Here is a 27527-nt window from a genome sequence, read left to right on the forward strand (position 1 = left end):
AATAATTTACGATACCCTCATTGTTGGACATATACATTTGTGTGTGGGGATTTTTATCTGCAATTCTCGGCCATTGTTTGCATTGCCGTCAAATTATGTGCCTGAAACTGTGGCGATTTAAAATGTATCTTCTTGGCATTGTTACGTCGGTTGCTTCGAAATTCTGATTGGCTCAATAACCAAATTTTTGACTTGAGTGTGCGCAGTGTCGAGCTTCAACTGAGCGACGCGCGGCTTGTCCGGCTAGCACGCCAGTCTGTTACCAGCAGCTCGCCAGGATGGATGCGTTTGGAGAAGTTGTGTACAAAATGCGATTGAAAGTTGTTGGAGTGGAGTTTGATAAACCAGGCTAATAGCCTCGTTAATTAAGGCATTGCCTGAATTATAGCGAAATAAGGTTGTGTGTTTCATATTTACAGTTTTTTTTAATATTAGTGTGACCGAACTATCTGAAGGAGGGTTCTTCATTACAAAATGAGCTAGAATGTAAGCTATTGGATTACAGTATATTAAATTGGACACCTAAAAATGTAAGTACAAGTATCTACTTAATTGTTTCGAAATTGTTCTGCTGCCGGATTATTTGGAGAAGAACGTGTGTATCAAGCTATCTGCGACAACTATTATATTAGAAGAAATGTTTTGGCAACGCTGTTAATATTACTTCGTCTCTACTCCGCTACTGTAATTGAAATTAGGCCTATAGTTTATGGACCTGGTGACCACCGTTTATGCATTAAATTAAGCTGGACTTTCTTCTTCATCGGACATTTTAATGATATAAATTGTATCTGCTAAATATTAAAATGTAACTTAACGTGATTTTGGTAATGTTCTGTATCCAAATTATTCTTATGAAGTAATTCTGGAACATGGTATATGCGCGGGTGAGAGACCTATTATTCCATTACTTTAATTTAACTGAGATTATCGTTGTGCTGCCTTTTTCCTGTTTCTTAAAGTTATTATTATTATTAATTTTGTTGGTGGATTACTTTTTACATTTCTTGGTTCATATTTGTGGCATCCGATGGACTGTTGACAACGTTTTGAAAGACGTTATGTACTAGTATTGTTTTCGTAATGGCTCATTGTTTAATTACTTAAAGGGATGGTTTATTTCCGGTCTTATTCGGCCATTACCGTTTTCCAAGGCCTCCTAAAATTAAAATTGTGTAACCGGCATTTAAATCCTTTATTAATATTTTGGTTGGAAGAAATGTTAAATTTAAAAGACTATACATAATTATTGTAATATTCTGGTTATAATAAACTGGAATTTGTTCCCTATTTCTTGATGATACTTTTGCCCTCCTCAGATTATTCGCGTCCGTTTTTCTTTCCTTCTTCTTTCATTATTGCGTGCCAGGTTTTTATCTTATCTCCGGTACGCTAATTTTGTGTGGGCTTTGCCTATTGTCTCTTTAGTCGGATGTTGGCTTCGGTTTTGGGAAGCAGTATGCTTCGTGTATACCATTGTTTTGTTGTCTGTGAAATTTTAAGTGTTTCCCTTCCTAATTTGTAGTTTATTTGAGACATATTTTTATTCGGGTTCGTGCGATTTTCTCTTGTGTCCTTTCAATTATTTTCGTGTGGAATTTTTTTTTTGGGTCTGCTATCGTTGCCTTATATATTGAGTGTGTTTCCGTGTTTCGGGGTGATTGAAATCCTTGTGTACTGGTTCCGGAAGCAAATTCCAGTTTATTGTGATTAATTGTAGTATACTTACTCACCAAGAAAAGCTGGCCAGTTATGTAATTAATATTTAATGCACGGATCCGTTTTAACATTTGTCATTCATTAATTCTAAGGCAACCTGTAGCTTGTAATCTGAGTGTGTTTTCACGATTTTATTTATCCTAAAAATAGACATTTGTCTCCTAATTTAATGAGTTGAATTATTACAATTTTTATCTTTCTTCTATTTACTTATTTATTACTACATAAAAATTATTTTACGTTGTTATCCGAGTGTGCACTCATAGTATATTTTGCTTTGAAAATTGATTTTTATCTATAATTTAAAGACATTATTTACAGATTTATTTTTTTGCTCTGCAGTTTTCATTCCTAAATTCTGTTTATATTTTTCCTAATTTTAAGTAAAGTTCAAGTTATTTAAACATTAATCTTGCTTTCATTTAGCAATCTTGACCTGGCAACCCCTCAAGTAGTTAGCTCGATCCAGTCCTTTCCCTTATGTTCTGTGCCCTCCACGCTGGTTTTGTTAATACTGCTCCTGCTCGATGGTAAGTATTTTGCTCCTTGTGCACATTTGGTTATATTTATGGGGTTTTATTATCATTCCTTTTTTATCTTTGTCGGGTTGCAATTATCATCCCATACATACTTCCATCCTCCATTCCTATACCTCTCCTTACTTTCCTCCATCTTTCCCTTCTCATCAGCGACCAACGTTCTCAATTTTATTTTGATAGGCATATGTTCTGTCAACCCATATTCTAACACCTCAAAACTTATTATTCTCCTTAACGCTATCTCTGAGCTTATTCCTATGTCCACCACACTCCCTCCATTTGTTGTAATATACGTCAAATCTCCCACACTATCCCCCTTCATCCACCCATTTAAAATAAATAAATAAATGTTCTAGAGCACATAACTCTAATAACCTTTCTCCATAACTATTTACAACATTATCCTTACTCTTCCTTTGCAGTACCCCGTCTACTTTTACTTCTTTCCCGTATATCGGTACTCTATTGCTCACTCTCGCATTCCAATCCCCCAATAAAATCATCCCATCTTCTACATACATTCCTTTAATTGTGTTTATTTCTTCAATCAGTTCGTCAAAAAAATGTTTATTTGCACACACTGAATCGCTCGGATGGTTATAAAGCAGTGCCAGACAAATTGCTTCCGCTGCCCCCTTCCCCATTTTTACTCTCAACCACACTACCCCTTCTACCCTAGTCTGTAAGGTCTCCACCCATTCAGCTATCTCATTTCTTATTAAAACTACTATGCCCCCTGGGTTTCGGCCCCTCTTCCCTATTTTTTTTCCTTAACACGTTAACTACTCTATAACCGTCCCATGTAATTTCAACCCCCTTCCCTAACCACGTCTCTACTAGAGCAATAATCTCAAAATCTTTCACTAAATCCACAATTTCCTTATTCCCTAACTTCCCCATCAACCCCTCAATATTCAGCATCCCTATCACCATATCTAGTTATTTATTTCCTCCCCCTCCCTCCCTATACTTCTGCATTTCACCACTTCCCCCCTTACTTCTCGTGATTCTTCCTTTTGGCTCCACCCCGTCCCTCTCTTTCTTCTCACCCCCATCCTTCCCCTTTTCCGTGCCAGAGCCTTTTTTCCCACCCCATAGATCTTTTAAACTTAAGGATCTCGCCTTATTTAACGCCTGCTTTCTCTCCAGGTTTATTTCTGCATTATTCCTATTCGGGGAGGTTGAGTCACTACCCTGACTCCTTTCCCTTCCCGTCACCTCTTCACTACCTGTATCCACTTCACTTCGGTCTAGTGTCCTACTTGTTGATTCACTCCTTCCTGGGCTGTTCTGACTCACCAAGGACTTGGCTGTCTTCGCTACCTGCCCGCTGACACTGCAGTCCCCTCTTCTCTCTTCCTTCTCCGTACTGATGTCGCCCTGCTCTCGATTTCTGCAACTCATTTCCTCCTCACATTTTTCCATCCTCAGCAGTTCCTCCTGTGTCCACGATCGCGACCAATTTCTGCCTGAAGTAACCAGACACCTCCCCACTATCTTGACTCGCAATCCCTGCGTTCTAGCACGCCACATATGCCGCTTATAGACATCCGACCGCATCCTGTCTTCTTTCTCTATCTCAGCCTTCAAATAAATGTTCGATCCTTTCAAATTTCCAGCATTCCTCAGAAGTATATCAGCCATCAGGGTTGATATTAATCTTAACTTCACCGGCCTATGTCCCTTGTTCCTTCCCACTCTATATATATCATCTATATCAACTTCAGAAAAGTTTATCTTCATTTTGTTCGAAACTATGTCCACCACTTTCAATACTAATTCCACTTTTGATTCTGTTCCTTCCTCAGGTACACCATACACAAACACATTTTTTCTTGCTGATTCGTTCCTCGCTAACCTCACTTCTCTCTTCATTGCTGTTAATTCCTCTTCCAGTACCACCACCTTCTTTTTCAAGCTCCCTACCTCATCTTCTATCTCCGCTAACTTGTCATTTACACCTCCAATTTCTTCTTTTATAAAACTTTTTAAGTCCTTCATCTCCTTCATGTGGGTTGCCTGGTGTTCCTGCATCATTTCCTTAATTTCTTCTCCTTTGCTTGCTTCCTTCACCACTCTCTTGATCTCTTCAAGCTCCTCCCAGCCGAACGGTCCCTGGTTTGGACCCGGATTTTTTTCTATACCTCCTACCACCAGCAGCGTCGCAATAACCGTCGCACACAACATAATCTCCAACAGTCCTTTATAACCACTAATTTCTCTTCCTCTCTCAACTCCACCTTCCTTCCAACACTGCCTTGCACCATGCCATCTTCCAATTTTTAGCCTGTATTGCTGTATCGTTATTCCCATATTGCGCACCTCAGCTCATTCACACGTCCGCACTTCCCGATGTCTCGCTCGTGACTAGGATATAATACAAGAAATTTGATATACTAAACACAAAATTATTTTTAAAGTGACCAACTGTTTATCAAAAACAAAATTTTAAAGTACATAATTTAATTTACCATAAAAAATTACTCATTTAATTTTTATATTTCAAATATTTTTGATTGCAGTAGCATAATTTTATGTTCACCTCTCTAAGGGTGGTTCGAAGGTACAACATAGAAAAAATCAGATTTTGATCTTCAATAGTTACTGAGAAATGTGCACCTGAATGTCTGAAAACTCAGTGTTTGAATAAATGAAGAAATAAAATAAAAGATCACTGACAAGTATCTAGAACATTCCTGCCATGTATTCAGCTTGTGTTTGGCTTTCTTCTTCTTCTTTCTTCTTTCTCTCCATCCTCTTCCTGGTCCTTGATTCCTTAATCAGGGCCTGAGCATTTTTTTCCGCCTTCATGAGTCATTGTTTATCAATGGCGTGAAGAGCTGTTGTCAAGTTTTCTCCAGGATTTATGCCTAACTTCCTCAACACAGTTTCCCTGGCTGCAGTTCCATCATTAAAGCAAATAACTGCATCCAGTACACCTATTTTTAGAGTATTCAGTCCAACAAATACTGTTTTGGGTACCCTTTCCCAGATACAGTGATTAAAACTTTCATTTGGGTTTTGGGTATTCCCATGCAAGAACTTTCGAAGAAGGTCCCTATCACTTAGATTCCTCTACACTGGCTTGATTGCTTCCATTACAGCTAATGGCAGAGAATGTTCATGATGGTATTCCATCCCTGTCACTTTTGACTTTTGGTAGCCACACCAGGAGTCAGCACCTTTTGGGCAAAGATAATGCTGTGGGTTACTATCAGTCGATAACTTATGAAAATAAGTAGCCCATACTGCCTCCCTCATTTCAGGTTCATCTGTATACCCTGTGTGCCTCCTTATTGCCATTCCATAATACTGTTGCAGCAGATCAATCTGCGCATCAGTTAGTCGACCCCGTCCAGACAGTGATTTCCCATCCAATAATTTTTTCCCTTGCATGTCTTTGCGCAGCTTTCGCAGTCTTGCTGCCATTCATTTCTGAACATGGCCACAGCATTCAAGTTTGGTAATTTTCACCTCTGGGCCATATATATTTGCCTCGCTCACCCTTACAAAGCCCTTGGAGTCACCATCCCCCTGATAGTGTATGTACCTGACACTCCGTATGGTCTCTGATCTCTGAAATATTCTCATTGCACCCTCACTCTCCATGCCCCCACTGTACCCATCATAGTTTTTGACACAGTTGTGATTATGTTCCTTATCACTTGTACAGTTATGACAATATTTGGTCAAGCATTCAACGTCAATCACTTTCCCAGTTTCTAAAGCAGTTGCAGTGACCACACCATTAAGTGATGTATGACCACGCTTTTGCCAAGAACCATCCAAGGCAACAGCCATATCTTTACAGTCATCATTCAGGGCTACTGCTTCATTCACTGCTCTAAGCACAGAGTCCTCTGCTACCTCCTTTAGTGCATTGTGAAGTATGTCAGTAAAAAGAGAGTATCTTGGTGGAGGTGGCAAATCCATCATAGCACAAAGAGTCTGAGATGACTTACCACCTTTTCCTATGCACCTCATACTGTAAAAAAGTCTAATGTTCACAGCATAACCTCTATCCACTTTCTTTGATGTCATAGATGAAGCTGAAGCCCTGCATGAACTACAGATTATAGTTAACTTAGTGGCCAGTCCCTTTCTACTTGTAGTGTCTTCAAACAAATTAATACATTCAACACCTTCACAATGTTTACACTTTACAAACTGTGTTATAAGTTCAGATAACAAACCAATATCAACTACAACATATCCTTCACTAGCTTCACCTTCAAATGTATCATCCTTACTCTCAGCCTGTATATATGAAAGTTTCCTCTTGGATGAACTAGGCCTATCCACTGTTTCAGATGAACAACTTACTGGAGTGAGGTTAGAGCCATTGTTTACATCTCTATCAATAATACTGCCTGATTTTTTAATGTATAAATTTCCGTAAAACTTTCGTTTACCAAACCTCTTTGTTCTACCCATCACAAAAACAATAAAATAGTAACACAGAGTACGGATAAACGTATACGTTTTGCATAAAAGAACTATAAGCCTATAACACACGTTTCAATGGAATCAAAACAAACAATAACCACATGTAATTAAACAAATGCAGCCTTCACTACCATCTGTACATAAGGCCAGTACCAACATAGAAAATGTTCATTTACCATACATGTATTATGTGAGAAGTGAAATGTGCAAGATGGCGGCGAGTGTGAGTAACTGTGTGTTTTTCCTCTGTATTCTTTTAGGAGTTTTAGTGTCAAAACAAGTAGTGTGCGCAAAAGAATATAGTGATGTTCATCTAGATGATCCAGCCAGTGATTCCATGTGTTGTGAAATGCTCGGAAGTAAGTCTGTTCAATATAAACGGCTTTGTTTTTATTCCACGTGCTACGGCGGCTGCTGGCGTACCCAAGCCTCCCTTGCCGGAAGTATACGACTCGCCGTCTCAAGACTGAATATACCTCAGGTTGGAAATTGGTTGACTGCCGTTCGTCAGTTTCATTTTCCTTCACTGCCGACTGCAAACCTCCCTTGCATTCTTGTAGCACCAGCTTCGATTCCAGCCTCCAGTAAATTATCTCGGTTTTCTACTCGGTCTACTTTAAGTTTGTTGTTGACATTCCTACTGTTAGCTGGTGATGTGGAGATAAACCCGGGACCCGCGGCGGATAGTGCGATCTCAGTTTACCATCAGAATATCTGCTCTCTTAAAAACAAAATTACTGACTGTGAGCTCTACCTACAAGAACTATCTTCTTTCGATATTGTCACCTTCTCTGAAAGTTGGTTAACTGACTTTCTTTCAGACACGGAAATCCCTTTTTCCAAAGAGTTTTCCATTTTCAGAACGGACCGTGGATCTCGGGGCGGGGAAGTTCTCCTGGCCGTTAAATCCAAATGGCATGCTAACCAATGTACTGATTTTAAGTAGTGACTGCGAAGCCATTTGGGTAGAAGTGAAATTTCAACATTCCAAATATCTATTTGCTTGTTTTTACAGGCCACCTCGATCAACCCTCAATTATTCTGAAAATTTTCTCTCTTCTGTAATGAAAGCCATTAATCTGAATCCTAATGTAATTATATTAGGCGACTTTAACCTCTCTATTTCTTGGAATTCCCCTACTCATGGTGTCCCTTCTAATAGCCTTGACAAGTGGTATCTCGACCATTATATTACGGGCCTAGGCCTCCAACAGTACGTCCTTGAGAACACCTGCGGGGTAGTCTTCTTGACTACCTGCTCTGCTCCGTGGAGCCTTCCGTTATTTCTGTGGGACGAAATATTTTTAAATCGAACCACACGTCTGTAGAGGCAACATACTCTGTTGCCCCTCCCCGCCCCCCGAAATGTCATCGACCCTTTACCAGGAACTGTGTACCCTTGTGGCGGAAGGTTAATTGGCAGGCTGTCAATCACACCCTCTCTCTTCTACCCTGGCACTTGCTGCAAGTGGGTGAAGTGCAAGAAGCAGTGGACCTGTTCTATGACTGGACTCGTGCTGTGATCCATGCCCTTGTTCCCACTCGTAAAACATCCGCCAAATGCCCACCTTGGAAGAAAAGTGACACCAAAATTGCAGAAATTAATAAAACGAAAGCCTGGAAAGACTGGAAAAGGTCACCTTCTGAAGCCAGCTATAAAACTTTTTCTGACCTTCGCAAACACCATAAACAGCTTCTAAAACGGGATTACCAGGACTACATAAACTCTGCCTGCCTAGAAGTGAGAAGTAATAGCAAAAGATTCTGGTCTCTGATAAACAGCAGGAAGAATACAAAGCGTGTGCCAGACACAGTGACTTGGGGTGATAATTTAGCCAGTGGTAGTAATAGACCGGAAATTTTCAACGATTACTTTGCGTCTAATTTTGTTGCACCTGTTCAGTTCCCTGATTTTCCGTCTATTGAGTCTGTTCCTTCTCATAGTCTCAGTAATCTTTCCACCTCTGTGTCAGAAGTCTATTCGTTACTTTCCTCCCTGCCAGAAAATAAACCTACTGGTCCGGATGGTCTCAGTCCTGTCTTCCTTAAGAATACCGCTACGACTCTTGCCCATCCTATTGCTGTTATATTTAACCGTTGCTTCTTAGCCAGCTACTTTCCTGACGACTGGAAAATCGCTAACATCACTCCGGTTTTTAAAAGTGGAAAGAGGTCTGATGTCAGAAACTATCGTCCAATTTCTATATTACCCACTCTGTCACTCATCTGTGAAAAGATTATCCACCAGCGCCTTCTTTCTTTCACACTTCCTTATATATCGTCCCAGCAGCATGGTTTTCTTCCTGGTAGCTCCTGCCTAACTAATCTGGCTGTTCTTCTCCATCGTGCAACATCTGCTCTTAATGCCGGTTCTCAACTGGACATGTGCTACATTGATATTGCTAAGGCTTTTGATACCGTAGACCACGCACTTCTTTCCTATAAACTCTCAGAACGTTTTAATATCCATGGTCGCTTGCTAACTCTCCTGCAGAGCTTCCTCAATACCAGAACTCAGCGTGTGGTTCTTGATGGGTTCAGTTCGACTCTTGTTATGGTACATTCTGGCGTCCCACAGGGCATTGTCCTAGGTCCGCTTCTTTTTGTCTTATTTATTGACGATCTCATTAATTCTATATCCTCCGTTTCTTGTGAAATTCTACTATTTGCAGATGACTGTAAAATATTCAAACAAATCGATTCTTTATCTGACGTAAACTCCTTACAGAGTGGGCTTAATTCACTCTCTGAATGGTGCTCCACATGGCGTCTTAAGCCTAATCCTGCCAAGTGTTCCTCTATTTTGATCACGCTTCGTAAATCCCCTATTCTCAGTAAATACTCCCTCCTCGGTAACCCGTTCCCAACTCTAACAGAACAAAATGACTTAGGAGTGATGTTTGACAGTAAATTGTTATTTGTCCCCCATATACAAAAGATAACCGCGTGAGCAATGTCACTTCTCGGTTTGTTGTATAGATTTTCTGACATCACCAATATCCGCGCCCTCCGAGCCTACTATGTATCTTGCATCCTACCGATTATTGAATTCGCGTCTCCCATTTGGTCTACCTCTTCACCCACTAATCTGAATCATATTGACCGCGTGCAGTCATTCTTCTGTGCCATTGTTAGAGCCAGAGTATCTGATTGTCGAAACTTGAGCAGTAATCAGATACTAGACAAGTTAAACCTTCACCCGTTATCTAGTCGCAGGAATGTAGCCGACCTTAGATTCCTATATAACGCTGTTAACGGTTTATTTCGTTCTCCTGAACCTGCATCCTTCTTTTCCTTACATGTTCCAACTCGCAAAACCAGGATTACTCCGCCCCTTCATATTCCATATTCCCGCCTCTCTCTCGTTCAAAGAAGTTTATTTATCCGCATACCAACCCTCCTTAACTCTTTATCTTCTGACAGGAACTGGGACGTTTTTTCTTCGTATGCCTCCTTTAATCGATTCTTCCTTAACTTAACCTAGTTCATTTTCTTCATATTCCTTTTTTCTCGTCTCATTGCTGTCCTCTCTTTTGTACATAATATAATATTTATTTATTTTTTACTGTACTGTACAATTACTTAAGTGTTATATCTGTATTTATCTTACTGTGCCTAGCTGTAAGTTCTTCTCTTCGTTTTACGTCCAACAATTTTTCTCATTGTTTCTTTAGCCTTTATTTTTTGTTTTTATATGTTGTGCCTCTAATTTTGTTAGTTTTTAATTTTTTCCTCTATTTTTATCGTTAGATGTTTTTTCGTCATTATTCTTCCACTTTTCTTTATGCTTGCCTTGTGCTACTCTATTGTAAATATGTATTTCATTGCGGAACTCTGTAATTCGGCTTCTCGCTGTTTTGGTTTCCCAAATAAATAAATAAATAAATAAATAAAAATAAAAAATAAATAAATAAATGTTCAAAGAGAAAATATACCTAGAGAACAAGACACTGGAATGAGGAAATGGGCGTGTCAGCTAGTGGCGGCCATTTTTAAAAACCCAATGTATGCCATTTATACGGATAAATACAACCCAAAAAATATATAGGCTTGTAGAGAAAAGCATGACGAATCATTTAAGATATAAAACAAAAAATGCATTTTTTGACCGATAATACCTGCCTTCTGTCCTAAGCACATGAATGTACATTCTGGAAGAAATCCGTTTGCCTGTCTTTCATGTCCAAAGTTTTTCCAGAATGATGAGGAGCTTAGCGAGCACCTGATGGGACATTCCGAGAACTGTCCGATATGCCATAAATCTTTCTATAAAGCCTACCTTACAGAAATGTAAAACTTTCACACAATATATAGTATCGAAAAGGTGGAACTTATCGTCCTTTCTTTGATGTTAGGACACATCCCCCAAACCATAGTGTACACAGGGCATTTAAGTGTGGAAGATGTGGGGAGCAGTTTCAAAGTGAATCGCTGTTGAGGAAACATCGTAAGAATTCACACTAAAACTATATGCCCTTTATCATATCGTACATGAAGGCATGATTAAGGAAGCACATGCAGACTCGTGCATACTGAGATCTTGTCCATTCCGAAGCACACTATGCATGAAACTATTCCAATACTGTTCAAGTTTGTAAAAACTGAAGTGTTCTTCATAAGCATAACCCTCATGTTATTCAATGATTTTAACTCCAGAAAGCGAACGTCCGTGATCATATTGCATTTTAGAGGAGTGTCAAATCTTCATTTAAAAAAATGCTATCTGAAACTGAACAGCAGGAGTCTGGGTAGCTCTTTCCTGCAAGTTCTGGTGCAGGGTTTGTAAATACTGGTAGGGTATTATGCTGTCGTGCCTTGGATTTTCTATACAGTAGAGTCTCGCTCATCCGACCTTCGCTTATCCGACATTCCGTGTTATCCGACACTGGTAGACTTAATTTGAACTTTTGGTGGAGACTAAATTCAGGCACACCGCTGTGGAGGGTGCGACCATGGGACAAGCACTGGCCTGACCGCTGGCGGTAGGACAGTTTTTTTTCTCAAGGACAGGTGCAGTGAGTCTTCAGTCATTGTTCATTGTAGTATTGGTTGGGTGCGGATGTTGTAGTTTTCATATCCTCTGTGAGTATAGCGAGTAAATGGAAGAAAGTGATTGTTTCTATGGAAGACAAGTTGAGTGCATTAAAGAGACTGGACAAAGGGGAAATGTGCCTTCAGATTATGGATGTTGGATGTGTTACAGTGGGAGACTGGAAAAAACAGAGGGAAGAAATTTAAAAGGGGTGCTCTACCAGAGCAGAGAAAAAATGAAAAATGTGAGTACGAAAAAGTAAGTGAAGCACTGTTTCTTTGGTTATCTCAACACCAGGAGAAGGACCTGCCATTATCTGGCCCCATTCTGCAGGAAAAGGCTGTGTATTTCCAGAAGGAGTTTTATTTTTCTAGGGGCTTTACGTCGCACCGACACAGATAGGTCTTATGGCGACAATGGGATAGGAAAGGGCTAGGAGTTGGAAGGAAGCGGCCGTGGCCTTAATTAAGGTACAGCCCCAGCATTTGCCTGGTGTGAAAATGGGAAACCACGGAAAACCATCTTCAGGGCTGCCGATAGTGGGATTCGAACCTACTATCTCCCGGATGCAAGCTCACAGCCGCGCGCCTCTACGCGCACGGCCAACTCGCCCGGTCAGAAGGAGTTTAATGAAGGGGACCCTAATTTTCCTGCCAGTGCTGGGTGGCTTGATCGGTGGAAGAAATGGTACGGCATTAGGCAGTTTAATATCTGTGGAGAAAAGTTTCTTTTCGTAAGACATCTGGAATGTTTTCGTTCAGTACTGCATGTACTGTACAATGATAATTCAATAAACAAAGTACGGTAAAACACGTCATTGTAGAGTATAGCCTTCCTGTTTGTTTTAGTTCAATTTCAAAGTTATTCTGTATTATCCGACATTTTCGGTGATCCGACGTACTCCAGGTCCCGTTTAGGTCGGATAATCGAGACTCTACTGTATGTATATATATATATGAGGTGCAATTTTTGGTTCTTGGGTATCCATTGGAATCCCACTCCAGGTACCCATTTGATTCCCATTTTTAATTAGCTACATTAATACCCTTGTTATATGCTCTATAGTACCCTACTAGCAGTCACATCTGTACATTTGATGCACTGTCCAATGCTGAAAATATTGGCTGATATTTGTAAGAGTCTAGAAGTTACTGCTTGTGTCTGCTCATAACTGGAAATGGGAAAGTGAGTTCGCTCAGAGGTGATATGCTGAAGAAATTGTTACAACAAATGAGCACATATTTGTAGTGTATAGTGACATGAACGAGTTCTGACTTATATACTGTCCAGCGTAGCTGGACCTCCAAAACACTGCCATTGCAATGCCGCTATTTATGCAGGATGAACAGTCTTCCAAGCTGGTTTCGTTAATGTCATAAAGAATCACAAAGTTCTGTTTCCTAAGTTTTATTTACCAGACAGGGCAAAAAAAAGGCAGGAGCAATGAAATAAGTTATACTGGAAATAAAATCATAGCTTGGCTTTAAATTTTATGGATAGTTTAAAAATGAAATATATAAACTAATGTTGAAACTTAAGCAGACCTGAAACAAACTGAGAAAATTCCCATTGCTCTGATACCCTTGGAAAAGGATATCTTTGAAACCATGAAGTACAAATATCTACTCGTTCCTTGTGCATGCTGAATATGCTGTTGACAGCCTATGAGTGTTAACTTACATTGGTGATGTCACGAATAATTGGTAGGCCATCCATCTGTTCTTTCAAATATGACTGCATGTAAATGCTTGAAACCTGTGAGTGATAAGTGAGGCGGTCCATTCCAAAACTCGTCTTATCCATCATAAGTGATTTTTCAGGAATGGCGAAAAACCTGTAATTTTTGTAATATAAGTCTCACTTATTTAAATGTATTACGACGCGCTCAAGTCCAATGTCATAGGGTCGTCTTACTGAAGAATTATAAATATAATTTTTAGAACGTCAATAAATTATATTTGTATTTTGGATGAGATGAGTTTTGGAGAACCCCAAGAAATTCAAAATATATTACCTCACACAACTTTTTTTAAACAAGAAAAATGAAAGGATTGAGAATATAATGTTGTAATAAAACTCACCAGTACACTCATGCACCTTTTTGCTATCAGTATAATGATATTCACAAATAAATTAAACACAGCAGTGTGATTTATCATATTTACATCCTATCCATAGTATTTGGAGAGAATTCTTCCTTTATAGGCTACACTACACTCACAATAGAAGTAACTTGAACAATAAAACATCACTTTGTTATCAAACTCTCAAATCTGTTCCCTCCTCTTGAGATCCATCACAAAGAACTTCTGTTTCTTCAACAAGATTGTTTTCGTCTACAGAAGTTGAGGTGAACAGATTCTTATAAAAAGAAAGCAACTCATTCCTATCCCAATCCATTCCAAAATGCTTTTCAAGCAAACTTTTTACGTCCTTTACTTTGGCGGGATTCAAGTTTACTCCTGGCAATAATTCAGGTGGCATTAGCATATCTCGCAGGCGTTTTCCCCTTTTCATTACGGATTTTCCTAAACCAATGTCTGAATTGTAATGAGGTTCTCCCCATAAGGGTGACATTTCCCAGTGAGTCTTTGCTAATAACAAATCGTTTCACTGAAGAAAATTCAAAGTGCCAAGATGCAGGCATTTTCATCATATTTTCAGAAACCATTTTCCAATTGTTCACCGAGCAGTCTCTGCCAAACTTGAAGACTTCAGCATGTTTGCTAAAGATGTCTTCACATTCTGCTGGATTACAGATTATAGGGCATTTCCGTATCTCTCTCTCTCGACTTGAGCAAATACCCTGTCAGAGGGCAGAAATGAGTGGCCTGTCATAGGAAAGACCAATTCAACACTTCCTATATTAGGCAGAATTCGTATAGTAGTGAAGTTTGACAAATCAGTTTGTGATAATCGATGGTAAACTGCAGATGACGTTTCATTAGACCCCTTGTTGAATTCATGCTCCATCCATGTGTATGTAAAAACATTCTCCTTTGTCAACTTGGCATGTGAGGTACCCCTCACAGTGGTAAAATTATAGGTGTACAATTGGCGACTGTAATAGGCAATTTGATCTGGAACTTTTGGATTCACAAGATTCTTTTGGCAGTCAAATGAAAATATTGCCATGCTGTCCCTTTCTTCTTGGAGCTTTTGGAAAAAAGCTGCAGCCCTTAGCTTGTGTACTCTAAGTTCCAAGATTATTCATTCTTAAGTGATACGTTCGAACTTTCAAGTTTAATTTTCTCCTTGAGCTCTATGCACTTTGAGGAAGCATCAGTAACTGGTGTTCGGAATCCTATGTTGTAGCAACGCGTAAAAATTTCGCGGAAGAACCACCGCTTCACCCTCACTTCTTCAGGTGATTTCTTGTTATACATTTTGTAAACTTAGTGATGCTTAAATTTCCGGGTAGATACTGTCTGACCGGTGACTTTCTGCGGCAATAGTGACTTTCACAACACTGCAAACTTTCAATGAAACATTTCACGGAGTGCCTCTTTTCAGTGTACTCTGGTTTGATCCTAGCTCCTCCCCTCTTTTGTGTTAGAAGTTTCCCGTCGTGAAGTGATTCCTGACAATCCTCTTAACCCAGTCTTTGTTGACATCCAATACATTCAAGAATGTCTTTTGGCAGACCTGAATGTGAAACTGTTCTGTATTAGATAGTTTTATTTACCTTCCACAACAAGAGCAATATTTTTGGTCATCTTAATACACTCTATTCACAGCACAAAACTGCATGAAAGACTAACACAGTTCAAGAACAACTCAAAGAGTGGAAAGACTGGCATAAAACGTGGGTAAATTGTAGCGTGAGTCACATGCTGAAATTATCCATTCCAATTGGTTGATTGTATATGGCGAGTTTTGGAACGACAAGCGCCGTGGATAAGGCGAGTTATAGAACAATAGCCTAAGTTTGGTGACAGATTTCTATGGGAAAAGGCGAGTTTTGGTGCTTAATTTTGTGTTAGAACTATCACAAATATCACCAAGAAGGCAATGCTATCTCTAACTCATTTAAAAAAAAATGGATAAGACGAGTTTTGGAACGGACCGCCTCAAGTGCATAATCAACCTTTCTGCATACAAGACTTAAATCATCTGTGTATAACACCCATGCCTCTATCATACAGGTTCTCTCATATAAACTCATACTGAATGCATGATGTTCGTACTCTGCACTACGACAGGTGCCTCAGCTGAACTTATGTCTCGTGTGAATACAGTCTTACATGAAATCTTACCTTATAAAAGGTGCTGGAAGTGATTTCCTTCCCCTTCCCGGGTTACGAGGTGCGGCAATTAAATAACTTTTATCCCCTTCAACATACTCCCCTCCCCTATCTATACACCGTTGCATACGTGCCTTCCACTGTCCAAAGCAATGCTGTAGGTCATTCTTTGTCACCCTGCGCAACAATTCTGCCGTTTTTATTTCTACGTGTTCCACAGACTGAAAATGTGTTCCCTTTAATACACTTTTCACTTATGGGAAGAGATAAAAGTCACATGGAGCAAGATCAGGCAAATACGGAGGATGTTCTAGCACAGGAATGCACTTGTCAGCTAAAAACTGCTTCACAGGCTGGGCGTTATGGGATGGTGTGTTGTCTTGGTGAAGAATCCATGAGCCGTTCTTCCATGCATCTGGTCTTTTCTTCCTTACTCTTTCCCTTAGCTTGATTAGGACTTCTTTATAGTATTGACGTCGGTCTTCCCGCACAATTTCGTTGACTTTCTGGACGTTTCCTTCACTTCTGACAGTCACAGTTCGTCCGGGACGTTCATCTCCTTCAACCTCATCCCGACCTTCAGAAATGCGTTTGTGCCACTCAAACACTCGTGCACATGACACAGCATTGTCACCAAACACCTCCTTTAACATTTGAAAACATTCCGTGGATGATTTCTTTAATTTCACTAGGAATTTCAGGTTAATGCGCTGCTCGAGTTTTACGTGCACCATGATCGCGGCACGACTACACAACAGCATCCACTACAACCAAGTCTCAAAAGCAAACTAAAGCAGGTAGAACGACGAAACGAAGTGTGCTTGCTCAGGAAGGACCAAGGTCAACTACAGTATATTCCAATGACAACCTCCCACCATGCGACCATGGAGTAGGTGGGGTGCAGTCTCGTTATTAAATTGCCGCACCTCGTATACAGGCGTTATATCTGGTAACCACATTCTGGCTGATACAAGTAAGTTCTGTCTCTATGATGTTTCTGATTTCATTCATAATGTTTTGTTTCAGTTCCTCCAATGTGTGAGGATTTGTTTGATACACTTTTTCTTTCAGTTGACCCCAGAGTAAAAGTCACACACTGTTAGATCTGGAGAACTAGGGGGAAATTTACTGTCATCTCTAAAAAAATAGACCCAATTATTTGTCTTGCACTAACAGCGTACCAAACACCAATCTTCCCATCATAATGAGGGCCTTCATAAATACCATTAGGATTTTCTGCACACCAGTAGTGTTATGACTGTTCACACGATCATTAAGATGAAACCAGAATGTTGTACATATGAAAATATAGTGTTGCAATGATAACTGTCTCACCACGTTAACAGCTGAGATTCATACTGCCGGGCTGAGTGGCTCAGACAGTTAAGGCGCTGGCCTTCTAACCCCAACTTGGCAGGTTCGATCCTGGCTCGGTCCGGTGGTATTTGAAGGTGCTCAAATACGACAGCCCCGTGTCGGTAGATTTACTGGCACGTAAAAGAACTCCTGCGGGACTAAATTCCGGCACCTCAGCGTCTCCAAAGACCTTAAAAAAAGTAGTTAGTGGGACGTAAAACAAATAACATTATTATAGATTCATACTGGTCATTCATGCTTGCCAGGTCGAGCATGTGCATGCTGCTTGCAAGGTCGAGAGCTATGCACATGCTTCACATACTGCGGCTGCCATAGCACAGAGTACATACACTATGTGTTCAGTCTGGGTTTATATGAGAGACCCTGTGTTTTGGGACAGAGGGAGTGGACGTAGAACTCTGCTACAGCGGGCTTTATTAGCATGATTCTGGGATTATTATGCAACAGCTAGTGTTATCACTCTCTTCTGTGTCACAAGATAATTTTGGATGCTTTTCTCCTGTTCCCTTTTACAGTGGTGCTTCAGTGGGCTTATTAGAGTTATTCTGTGATCATCAAAACAAGAGCTATATTTAATCACTCTGTTTTAACTACTAGATTATAAATTTCGGATCTATTCTCCTGTTCATTAAAACAGTGGTTCTCAAAGAGTGTGATGAGAAACTTGTGAGCCTTTGAGATATTACTGGAATTGTAATTAAAATTATTTAAAGGAAGAAACAAGAGACCAATATTTATGAACTTAAGGTAATTTTTTAGGGAATTTGTTGCCTTTCCCTGTACAATGGAATATTTGAGTTATTATTGAATAACTCAGGGTGGTAGTTTCCTAGATGAAGCTCAATTTATGGTAGAACTGAAGACAAATTGACTGAAGTCTCTCATGATCCTGGACTATCTTGTTTCCCCTCTATCCTGTTTACACAACACACTTGCTCGCAGTAGTTCTGTGATTCACAATTAAGTATTTAATTTATTATCCACCTAGTCGATACAATGATTGCTTAAGGCAATTTTTAATGGTCAAAAGTGGTACATGTTTCATATATTATCAACATCTTCAGCCACATAACACTGTTTAGATGAAAAATATATAAAATTGACAAAGTAATGCTTTAGAGGAAGCGTCCTTAAAATTAACATAAGATTGACAAGATTAAAACAAACAAATAACTCAAGAGAAAATATATAAATTATTTCTACAATAGAAAGCAGTCGTCAAGGAAACACTTGTACAATATTCCATAGAGAAATTGTCCTAATAAATATTCTTTTCTTAATAATTCATGAAAAAAGATCAATTTATAAATTAAAAATTATACAATTTATAAGTAATTATCGAAACGAAGAAATCCTGATATCACAGTGCGGCTCTTATTATTAATGTAGATGAAAATATAACTAATTCCTAGTTGTCAAATCTTATTAAGCCTGCTTTCCTTTGGAACAGTAACTCCTGTCATTCTTTCACAGTTTTGCGCCGGGTGTAATATTGATGATGCAATCTTCCTTGCTCTTGCACCTGAGGAGGTGGAGGAGCGGGGGATATAGGTGTGTCAAGAACTTCCTTGCTGTCACCTATAGCTTCAACTGAGGAGGAACAAGTTGTAGGGCTATCTGTAGGTGGAGAAATTCCAATTCTTTTTTCGTGATCCTTCTCAAGCATTTTCAAATATACTAGAATTTGATAATATAATGGATTCTTATATTCTACAGCCTCATTAAGGTTATCATTTTTCTTTACAAGTTGGTCTAGATGAATGTACAGGTCTTCATATGTGTTCATTAAGCTGCCCTTTTTTAACTTTTTTATGATGGTCAGGTCTTGTTCTATGTTGGTAAATTTATGACCTGTGGCAGTCATGTGTGATCCCATTGCTGAGAATCTTCTATGTTTTTCAGCATTCACATGTTCCAAATATCTAACTTTAAAATTGCGGCCAGATTGTCCTATGTATGTATTCTTACATTCAAAGCATGTGAGTTTATATATTCCGGAATCAAAAAATTTATCTTTTTCCGAGAGATTTATTGTATCATGGTTGAAAATACTATGTTTCATGTTGTTATTGGTGGAAAATGCAATTTTGAAATTTTTTCTCTTAAATAAATTTGTTATTACATGAATGTTTGGATTATTATATGTGAACTTGATATATTTTTCAGTTTTACTAGGTTCGACTGCTAATTTAGATTGTTGCTTCTCCGAAAATTTATTAATTATTTTATCAATCATGTTATTGTTGAAACCATTCAAGAGGGCTTGTTGTCGGATAAACAACAGTTCTTTATTCCTTTCAGATTTGGATAAAGGAATACTAAACGCTCTGTTAACGTAACTATAATATGCTGATCTTTTCTGTGCCTCAGGGTGTAACGAGTTGTTCTTGATAGTGGTCAGTGTGAAAGTGGATTTTCTGTGTATTTTGAAAGAAAATCCTTTTTCTTCTCTTGTTGTGACTATGTCCAGAAAATTCAGTGATTTTTCAACTTCTTCTTCTAAAGTGAATTTTATATTGGAATCCAAATTATTCAATATATTTAAAACTTTATTGCTATCGGTGAGTCTGTTATCTATTATAGCGTAAACATCGTCCACATAACGTGTCCAAAAATCCAAACCCTCTATTTGATTAATAATTTTCGTGTGTTCCAAATAGTCTAAGTATATATTAGCCAATATTCCTGATGCTGGGGCTCCCATTGAGAGTCCTTTTTGTCGGTAAATTTTATTATTAAACGTAAAATAATTTTGATTTAACACGAATTTTAAAACATTAATAAAATCTTCAATTTCTGGTATGCTTACTAATTTGTTCTTCGTTAAATTCTTCTTAATGATTCTGATAGTGTCTTCTATTGGAATGTTTGTATACATGTTGGTTATGTCAAACGAACATGTCGTGTGAGATGATCCAAGTTTAAAATCTTTAACTTGATTGCAAAAATCCACTGAGTTTTTGAAAGGTGTTTTACAATGAAATACGTATTTACTTGATAAGAAATTATGTATAAATCTAGAAGTTTTATAAATGGGGCTATTTTTGAAATTTATGATAGGTCTAATCGGTTCTCCCTGTTTATGTAATTTCGGTAGTGCTCTCGCAGTCGGGAGTCTAGGGTTCATATTTATTAATGTTTGCACATCATGTTCATTAAACAAGAAAGACGTGCTTTTTAATAGTTTTTTAAGATCCCTCTGAATACGTGATGTCGGGTCTTTATCAACTGTACTAAACGAATTGTTATTAAAAAATGTTTCTGTTTTATCAATATAAACAATTCTATCTAGGGCCACAACTGTTCCTCCTTTATCTGCTTTTGTGATAATTAAGTTATTTCGTTTGATTTTTTGTTTCAAGTTATTAACCGCCTTGTTGGTGCCTCGAAGTGATTGTAAACCTTTTACTAAAATAGGAATTTTCTTCTTAGCTTCATACCTTATGTCATTCTGTAAGTCTACAGGTAGATTCTGTATTGCTGTTTCTGTTTCAGCTAATGTGGTGATTAAATCATAACTTTTATTTGAACTTGGCCAATTGAAATTAGGGCCTTGACTTAAAATAGAGGTTTCTTCTTCATTAAATTCTATCTCAGACAAGTTTTTAATTGGAGGTGGATAAACACTATCATCAAACGTAACATTAGGAACTAACCTTCTTTCTTCTCTATTAGATGCTAAATTTTTCAACTTAAATAATTTATTATCCAAAATTTCTTGTTTCATTTTAAGTGTGTTCTGTGATGTAAAACAGTAACATTATAATTATTATTAGATTTACTTGCCTTTGTTAATGTTAAATTCTGTCATTGATTCATTTTCAGCTTCTCTTCTGTGCATCAGAAATAAACGTATTAACCTCAATAAAAAAAATCATGCCAGAACACAAAATAGCATTGCAAATGCCAGCGTGCAGACAACTCGCTGCTGAAGGCAAGCTGTGGGCATGCAAGACCAAGTCATGGATACTGTAATGAATTGCAAATTTATACCAGCTACAAATTAAAATGTGTCAGTTTTAACAATATCTTCATGTGCCATCCTGACAATGTCTAACAGCATTTCAGCATGATTTTAATAAGCACTAGGGGAACATTTCATTTTATTTACGTTGGTAGATGTGGAAAAACCATCTAGCAGTTCTGCATCAGCTCATGGTTATTGACAGTGGCGTCCAGTGGCTTGCATACTGCTAACACCACTCAAGTAGATTTCGTGTTTTACGATCTGACTACAGAATCAACATTTACCAGTTCCAGTTTTACAATTGAAATTGTAATGATTAGCTGTGATGGAACTAACAATTCTATGAATATGAATGCTAGAAAGAGTCTCGATGATAAGCATACTCCAGATGCTAAGAATTAAGAGCCTAATTTATTTTTCAAATTTTACACATAGTTCATCCCAGATTTTAATGTCAATTGTGTGTTTGCACACTTGTTTGTATGTCAATTGTGTTTTTGTACATTTGTTTAGTTATCAATCAATCAATACTGATCCGCATTTAGGGCAGTCGCCCAAGTGGGAGATTCCCTATCTCTTGTTTTCCTAGCCTTTTCTTAAATGATTTCAATGACATTGGAAATTTATTGAACATCTCCCTTGGTAAGTTCCGGGTTCCTTATTGTCTTCGTGCGAGCACCTGGCTCGTCATCATTGTTTGCCACACTTCCCTCCCTCGGAGTCATCACTAAAAATGCTGCCTTCAGAAACACTGTCTACAGCAATTTCTGAGAGAGTCCTCATCTCGTTTCCACACATGCGACTCTAACTTATGAATGATTATGTTAGCAACTGATATCAGAAAACTATGTGAATAAGGAGAGACAAATGGCATGATTAGATTAAGTGCGCCTCATTTCAGTGATAGGTGTGACCTTGAAACTTCCCAGCACAGAATCAATACTTGTCATTCATGGGCAATTAAGATTATTGGATTATTGTAGCAAAAGGCTGTAGACAAACAAGTTCGTCAACATTAATTAATTAAGTCTCCAGAGAAATATGCTGTAAGTGTTATTAAATTTCGTAAAAGACTTCTATTTAGCACTTCACTTATATGAGCCGAACTTCATTTCAAGATTGTATTAAGTTTCCTGATTCCATGGGGGAGTATAGTCTCGTGGGTGCGAACTGCAAATGATTCTAAATGGCTTTAGAAAGAAGGCAAGTAGTGGAGCTAAAAATAAAACTTGTGATGTATAATTTGATTATGTCACATATTAATGAATCAACAATTTGACTGTTGTTTCCCAGTTCTTAAAGTGATCGTGCCTTTCTGGAAGAAAAGAAAAGAAGTTGGTTTGGCAAAGGACAGATCACAAAGTTTCTTCAATTCTGTGAACTAAAGAACAAAGAGAATCTTCTTAGAGGTACCATATAATAATTATACACCTAACTTCGCTACTTTCTTGGACAAAATTTAGTTTTAATAACTTCTGATCCAGTTGAGAGCTTCGAAATTATAATAATAAAGAAGGAATTAGGGAGAAAGTTTTCGTTGGGTGTTCCGTAGTTAGAGAACGGTATTATAAAGCAGACTGTTGTGCGATCTCTTCGAAATTTACTCATATTTTCTGGTCCCAGGGAAAATATATGCTTTACCATTGCCCATAATAGAAATGGCAACGTGATAGAACTGTATTTTGTGTCTCCATTTTAAGTGTTTATGTGCTGTGAAATATAAAAACATGGATGTCTGCACAACTATGAAACCAATCTTCGTTGTTTCCAAGATTCTTGGAATCGCCCCTTTCAAATGCACCACTGACCAAATTCGTGGGACTCCCGTGGTGAAGGTTCACCAATCTAAAGCCAGTCTATGGTACACTGTCTTAGTACATATATTCCTCTTCTTAGCCTGTGTATATAGTTTTCACACTATATTCACCGACTTGCCGCTTAAGTCCTCCACTGCCACCGTTGTGCCATACACTTGTGCCGTACCCAGCTTGTATCTGGCAGTCGTAATAACCACTTTTAATTCTGCTCGAATCACTGAGAATTTACAGAGATTATTTATATTACTTGAGGACATCAAGTATACACTGAACAGTCAAACTCCTACATTCTACAACAAGATACGGTTATTCTCTGTCATATATATAGGTGTTTTATTCCTTCTTCTCATTCTGGAAGCACTCTACTTTATTTTAAAATATAGGGTGTTTTTCGGTCTATTTACATTTACTGAAATTTATATATTACATATTGCAACAATACAGTACATAAGCTTTGTCCTCGTAACAAAGAAGAAGTTCTCTTTCTTAAACAAGCGTATTCTAGAAAACTTTAATATCAACAACATACCATATTTTAACCTTTGTCTGTCTCGAGATTCTCTGTTATATTATAATGCTAACTTAGAACACGGCGATTCAGGAGATAGGAAAATGAAAAGTGGAGACATGATGTTTACTACAGTTGATCGACAGAGACGAGATATTTTAATTGATTTTAAAGACTTCGATGTGTTTGTCAAGACTTACATGAACTTATTTCATTCTGTGGATGTTATCAACGAAGCCTATGGTGTTCCCTTGGTGATGAATGTAACGCAGATTGCAATACTTTTATGCTCTCAAACGCACTTGACTATATTTACCACACTGAGAATGAACATCACGGCGACTGTGAATTTGATTTTTCTGTCAATCTTACTGTTCCCCCTCTTCCAGCTGATAATTCTTGTAGAATCTTGTCATCGTACAGTGATTGAGTCATCTCGAACTGCAGTAATAGTGCAACAGTTGTCAGTACTGTATCCTAAAAATGAGAGACTGAAGGAATTTGTATCTCTCTTACAGAACATGAAGGTTAATTTCAATGCCTGTGGGTACTTCTCTGTCAACCACTCCCTCCTGGTTATAGTAATCAGTGTATCCATAACATACCTCATTATTCTAGTACAATTCTTACTTTCTGAACAGAAAGTCTTTGATACAAGTCCCTGATCACTGCTGAATTCTGTTTGGTCAAAGAATGAACACAAAGATGACGCACTTCCCTAATATTTGTTACGCATTACAACCCAAAAACCACATGAATTTTTAACTAAAAATATTCACTCAGAACAGATCTTCCTGCGTAATTCTTTCGCGTTCTGCCTTTAATCACGACGAGCAATTCTATTCCCGTTGATATATAATTGAAGACGAAAGATGTAAGGGGTGAAAGTGCCGAAATCTGAAAAAAAAAAAATGTAATAAGGGGATGTATTAGCCATTCTGCTCATGGTAGTAACTTGTGGACGTGTCTGAGGTCGTTAGTTCAGATGGTAGGAAGTTCACTGTCCAATATGCCCAGCTGTGTTTGGTGAGGAAGGGCGAATGTCCCAGCATCTCGCGCTGTAATTCTTCTGTGCTGTCCATTGTGCAGTGTGCTATCACTCATGTATTTTATTAGTTCTGTGCCACTTAATTAAAGAAATGAAATGTATAGAAGCTTAATATTCTTATTTAATTACATAAAATGTATTGGATATAGTATACTTGCACTTCAAAGGCCGTAGGTAATCATCAATTCCTGGTCTCCTTTGGTAGATATGGGTGAAAGTGCCATTGTGCCTGGGAACTCTATTATAGGCGTTTACTCGAAAAGATGTTCTTGGCACTTTCACCCTCTTCCAACTTTGGTCCTCAGTTATACTGCGTCTAAATTTATTACTATTAAAATAAATTTTTGTATATTCTCTGAAAATACTTCAATTATCAAAATGTTGAACTGACATAACTGAACAAAAGTATTTTAATTTCTTAGACGATCTAGTTTTAACATTTAAAAGCTATTTATAATAATTTGTTCAAAATTCTTGTATGCATTTCTTGTAGATCCACTGAATGTTGCCAACTTCGTTAGTTGTATTTCTCGCTGGTATCACCATGTGAAGACTGAGCATTTCTGTGAATATTTTATGCGAGACATCATGTTTTGGCCAGATGATGTATTATAGAGAAACGTATATCTTGACTATAATCTATTGTCACTTTTGCGACTTCCGCATAATGGGATGAGGGTGCTCCAGTTATGAACAGCCTGGTGCGACTGTTTTAATTTCTCGTTCCTTTGTAGCGCTGAAAGTGTTTACGTTGCACAGCCAAAGCTAGCCAAATGTCATACTTCTGAAAGTCTTCGCTGCTACAAAAAATGGTCTTTTGGATAGTTGAACGTATGGGAAATCTTATGCCGCATTCTACTGATCCCTACATATAAACGTAAGTAGCTCCATTCAGTATAAACTTACAAGTCGTCTTCCGAGCACGTGTCTTTACTCAGCTCTGTCCCAGTTGCCTTCATTCAATAGATGATTAGTGAGTTCAGGGAGCTAAGGAAGGATCTTGAGCAGTCTGGATTAAAAATGGAAGACGTCCTAAAGAGAACAAAGTATAGATCAGTGATCGGTAGCTTCAGAGACTTCCAGTGACGAACATAAACCCTGTGACAGTAAAATTCGTTGAATAGTCCTGTACTATCAACATAGATGAACAATGCACGACCGTGACCTTACTCTCCTTCGAAATAGTCCCCTCCCATAACTATGCACTGCTGAGATCGGCGATAAATGTTCTGGAAACTTTGCAAGAAGGCTTCCTTTGGGATGATGTTCGAAAGCCTCGTCACGTTTCGTTGAATGTCAGGAATATCGTCAAGTCTCTTCCCTTTCAAAGCGGTTTGAGTCGTGACTTTCTGACGAGGGGATCCCGGGGAACGCCATTCCATGCTTTGCCGTTTCATTTCAGGGTCGTACCTTAGACACCAGGTTTCATCCTCAGTGACAATACAGTTCAAGAAATTTGGTGTCGCATCCGCCGTTTCGACAAAATCCTGTGAAGCCTCTAAACGTGCCTGCTTCTGATCGTCAGTCAAGTGATATGGCACAAGACAAGAACACGTTTTCCTCTTCCCTAACTTCTGGGTAACGATTTGTCCACGGATTCACGGTTAATCTGCAGTTCATCCGCTATCATGCGCACAGTTAATCGCCGATCGTTCGTGATTAATGTCCTCGACTTCTCAATGTCTTCGTCACTGACGGCGGTCGCCGGTCTTCCGCTACGGGGGTTGTCAGAAATACTTTCCCGGCCTCCTCGGAAACGGGATAATCCCTTGTATACACACTTCAAGGACAGTGCTTGATCTTCATAAACACGTACCAGCATCACATGCGTTTCTTTCGGCGTCTTGTCAAGCTTAAAACAAAACTGTATATTGATCTTTTGGCCATTCATGTTCCTGTTCGCAGTTCAGAACCAGTGTGTCAAACAGGTCTTACACAGCACACACACGATGCTCAACTGAACACCGTTGGGAGCAGGTGGTCAAAACCTGCTGCTATGCAGGTGCAGCGTTGTGTATCGCCAGTGTTGCCGGATCGACCGTTCTGACTTCATTCACTAAACTTTATTGTCACAGGTTGTACAATGAATAGGGATGGAGAGAGGAACGAAGACAAGATACCAGAGGAAGAATGGAAGGATTTTGGGCTGCAAAGAAGGCTTCCAGTAATGTGTGCTTCTTGCTTATCGTGGTCTCAAATGGCAGTAAAGGAATAGAATAATAATACAGGCTCGAATGAATTAGTTCAATCAATCAATCAAAAAGCGATCTGTATTTAGGGTTGTCACCTAGGTGGCAAATTGTGTATTGTAAATGATTTCAAAGAGCTTGGATTTTTTCCACACTGATAAATAATTCCAATCCCTTATTCCTCTCCCTATGAATGAATATTCGCCCCAATTTTTATCTTCGCTTCCAGCTTTATTTTTCCTCACCGCCGGCTCGATCCTCCTATATTGCCTGCTCTATCGGAGGGTTTTTGCGAATAGGCAGATGGCAGGCATATACGCACAAAGTTCTCAATGCATTATTATGGCGACAGCCTACAAAACACTATGCAGTATAGTCACTCGAAATAAAACGTGTATTTCCTTTAACTATAAACTAGGTTACGATGACCTGAAACCAGTAAATGAGGTTAAAGACCTCGGGATATTATTAGACCGAGAACTCACCTTCACTCCACATATACAGAAGGTAGTTGCTGAGTCATACAGGACATTAGGATTTGTGATGAGGAATGTCAAACCCTTTAAACTCCTAAAAACCTGTATACACCTCTACAGCTCTCTCGTCAGGCCCAAGGTAGAATACGCAAGCGTTATATGGAA

At 38.7% G+C, this 27527-nt stretch overlaps 1 protein-coding gene across 1 annotated transcript in view; it reads left to right on the forward strand.

Annotated features, from left to right (window-relative positions):
• LOC136885412 (uncharacterized) overlaps positions 1 to 27527 on the forward strand; it is a 93664-nt gene that overhangs the window by 65710 nt on the left and 427 nt on the right. The gene's annotated exons all lie outside the window — the stretch shown is intronic.

Source organism: Anabrus simplex, chromosome 14 (genome assembly GCF_040414725.1).
Source record: "Anabrus simplex isolate iqAnaSimp1 chromosome 14, ASM4041472v1, whole genome shotgun sequence".
Taxonomy (NCBI): domain Eukaryota; kingdom Metazoa; phylum Arthropoda; class Insecta; order Orthoptera; family Tettigoniidae; genus Anabrus; species Anabrus simplex.